The sequence below is a fragment of the Cimex lectularius genome, unplaced genomic scaffold (assembly GCF_000648675.2).
Source record: "Cimex lectularius strain Harlan isolate CLEC.00 unplaced genomic scaffold, Clec_2.1 scaffold401, whole genome shotgun sequence".
Lineage (NCBI taxonomy): Eukaryota > Metazoa > Arthropoda > Insecta > Hemiptera > Cimicidae > Cimex > Cimex lectularius.
In genome coordinates this window covers 37,081-41,133 of record NW_019394165.1, presented here as the reverse complement: position 1 = coordinate 41,133, position 4,053 = coordinate 37,081, and positions in this window count along the sequence as shown.

Sequence of the window (4,053 nt, the reverse complement as noted above, 5' to 3'; positions counted from 1 at the left end):
AAAATAGAAAAAAAAACAGTTGTTTGTCCCATAAACGGTCGCCACGTCCTTAAATGTTGACACGTCAAACTTAAGCAGTATTAGTAGTAATTTATTAGCGTGAATGGAAGAGGTTGCTTAATCCCGTCCCGAGGACTATCGAGTTATCTGGGAGAGTCATTGTGACCATACTTCAATGTTTGTATCAGCTGTGGTGTTTATGTCAATTTACTTAATTTTATTTTTATTTTAACGAGGGTTCGCAACAGCAGAGGTCATATAGACCCTCAGGGTGCCGGTGTTTTTGAAAAAAAAGCCCATTTGTAAGTATGTCGGGTTCGAATGCAGGGCCGCTGGATTCGAACCCGGGACCTTTACCTTAGAGTGATGAACGCCATGTTAACGCCTATATCGTTGCGGCCACCGACGCCCCCTTTTGACAGTAATAGTTTACAATGTTAAACATATAAAAAATAAACATGAGTAAATTTTTTACCTTTTACGGGAATGCTCATGTAATTTGTTTGGTCAGAAATTAAATTTTTTAAATAAATACTGTATACGTATTTTCAAGTAATTTTAGTCGTTTTGTTTTAATTTTTAGCACAATTGTTTAAATAACCGAGTTTAATATCGATAAATTTCAAAATATAACTACTTGTAGCATTTTTAACAAATTATTTATTAAACAGTTTAAATATTAACTGATTATTCTGAAATCGTGAGATGGGGTCTGGTGTGATGTAGGTTTCAGAAAAACATTTTCTTTATCGTGCCAACGTTTCGGTCTTTATTGAGATCATCTTCAGGGCTCAGAGTGTTTGTTTTTTGAGTAATTGTGCCATTCTTGTGTGTCGTGTTGAGAGTGTCCCACGGGCAATCACGCAAAACACCAACACTTTGAGCCCTGAAGATGATCTCAATAAAGATCGAAACCTACGCCACACCAGACCGCATCTCACGATTTCTGAATAAATATCGACTAACGGCCACTAATCACCACATTAACCTTTTTTAAGTATAATTTTTCTTTGAGCGTCAAAATTTAAAATTTAATCGCATTTTGGTAATCTTTCAAGCTCATGCAGTAGTTCAAAGAGAGGGGAAAATATTAAATGACCCAATAATGAAGATGACGGATTGTCGCGTCTATTGAGCCGGAACTCAGGTAAATAGGTAAATCGTATGATTTATTCAAAAATTATACAGATCCAGGTCAAAGTACAAAAACGATAGGGAATTAAAACAAAACGTGTTTATATTGTCAATAAAACTAATTAATTATTGTAATTAAACGGGGCTGACCAAACGCAGGGTCATCGGCAACGACCAAATCACAGGCCAGAAGGTATTTTTATTACCTTTTCTACCGGTTTATTATAAATAATACTTTATTAGGTTTCGCGGTCCGATTGACCAAATAATATATAATAATTTTGTTTTACTGTTATTAGTATACTATAAATTCTTAGCAATGGGTTTTAAGAATAGAGAATCATTAATTTTTGGCAAGTACCTTAAGTTGTGAGAAAATTTTAAATCTTGTTTTTGAACAAAATAATTTCTACTCCTGGGTAAAAATATCGCTCGCTTTGACTATTGGACTATTACTTCTCCATTAAAACAAAATTTAAAAATGAACAGAAAAATTAAAAAAAATATAATTTTTCAGGAGAATCGATTTTACTATCGAAAATAAATTTTTCCTTGTCATTTAATTTACATCATCAAAACGTAACCCGCCGATTTTTCTTCATGTACAGCGTTAAGATATTTTAGCTGGGAAGGTAATTTGTGACATAAAAGACGGGAATATTTAAAAAGCTTAAGGGACGGCGTGTTGCAAGCTTATAAAGGCAGGATATAAATGATTAGTAAGTTTAAAAAAATCTTTTACAGCTTTACTAGTGCTCAGTATATCAAAGGACGAGTTTAATTCTGTGCAAAAAAGTTTGTTGTTTAATATGAAACAATATTTAAAAAACGCCCTTTTCCGAGCGAAAAATGGGAGAAGTTTTTAAGGTTATATAGTTGATCCAAAATCTCTCTCTCTCTCTGTCCTTCCCTCTCTCTCTCCATCCCTCCCTCTCTCTCTCGCTCTCTTTCTCCCTCTCATCCTCTCTCTCTCTCTCTCTCTCTCTCTCTCTCTCTCTCTCTCTCTCTCTCTCTCTCTCTCGCTCTCCCTCTCCCACTCTCATTCTTTCTTTCCGTATGTCTTTTTTTTTTCTTTCTCTTCCAACTTCTTCTTACCTTTACATTGCATTTAAAAACAAAGTTTGTACATAAAACAATATTTGAAAAAAGCACTCTCTCGAGCGAAAAACAGACAACGTTTTTAAGATCATATAGTTGATCTAAAATTGCCAAAATATTTTTAATTTCGGTATCTATTTGATCTAATAATGTAAACAATATTTGTAGAATTTTATTCCATTCAGTGCCCATGAACTTGTACCTAGGGTTTTCAAAAAATAGTGAATCTTTAATTTTAAAAATTTTCTAAAGACATAATTAATTTCTGGCTACAATTGTTTATTTATTGTTGCTCTCAAAAACGAATAAAAGAATTTTTTCATTTGGACGATGGGCTACTTTCCAGAAGAATCTAATTTATAATCGAGCTCGAATTATTCTCGATGCCACCTCGATTCTCTTGAACTACAGTTATTAAAATGTTTTTCAATTTAAAAAATAATTTTTGACAAATAATATTTTAAAAAAAAATATGAATGACTTCACACATGTACTATGATACACCGGAAAACAAGATTCTCAACTTCAAAAAAAAAAAAAAAAAAGATTTGAAGCACTTATAAAGTTCGTTAACTAGTTTCATCCTATGCAAAAAGGATACATAAATTTAAAGATATATTTATTATAAAAAAAATTAAAGCGTCTATTTTTTTACGGTCGTCATATTAATATATCATTGTAATTAATAATTAACATACGTACTTTTTATTTCATATGATATACATTCATATTTAATTAATTAAGGTTTTTAGTTGAGATAAAAAAGTCAATGGCACGAGCGGGATTCGAACCCACGCTCTTCGGCTTGATACGCCGCTGCTCTACCACNGCAAAAAAAATTTCAAACATAACATATAATACATACACATAATAAATATTAAATTATTTAAAGAACTGTAAGCTTAGGAATATTTGTTAATATAAGTAAAAATTGAAAAAGGTACTTTCATTATTTATTAATCATAATAAATATTAATGGTAATACTTTGATTATTTTCAATTAAAAAATAAGCCCCTAGTAGAGTAATTTTTATTATAATAAATATATCATTAAATTTATGTATCCTTTTTGCATAGAATGAAACTAGTTAACGAACTTTATAAGTGCTTCAAATCTTTTTCGAAGATGAGAATCATGTTTTCCGGTGTATCATAGTCTTGATGACTTGCAAATAGCCATCTCTTACATATGTGAAGTCATTCGTCTTTTTTTTTTAAATATTATTTGTAAAAAATTATTTTTTAAATTGAAAAACATTTTAATAACTCTGTAGTGCAAGAGAAACGGCGTGTAAAGTGTTCATTGAGGAAATTAGGCAGCAACGAGAAAAATTCGAGCTCGATCTAGGTTAGATTCTCCTGGTCCAAATGAAAAGATTCTTTTATTCGTTTTTTAGAGCAACAGTAAACAAACAATTGTAGCGAGAAATTAATTTTGTCTTTATAGTTCCTAAAATTAAAAATTCACTATTTTTTAAAAACCCTAGCTACAAGTTCGTGGGCACTAAATGGAATAAAATGATACAAATATTGTTTACATTAATAGATCAAATAGATACTGAAATATAAAAATATTTTGGCAATTTTAGATCAACTATATCATCTTAAAAACTTCGTCCATTTTTCGCTGGAGAGAGTGCCTTTTTCAAATATTGTTTTATGTACAAACTTTATTTTTTAAATACAAAGGGAGAGTGTGATGGAAAAAAGGAGGAGGAAGAGAAAGAGAAAGAGAAAGAAAAAAGACAGAAAGCAAGAAAGTGGGAGAGGGAAAGGTAGAGGGAGAGGGAGAGAGAGAGAGAGAGAGAGAGAGAGAGAGAG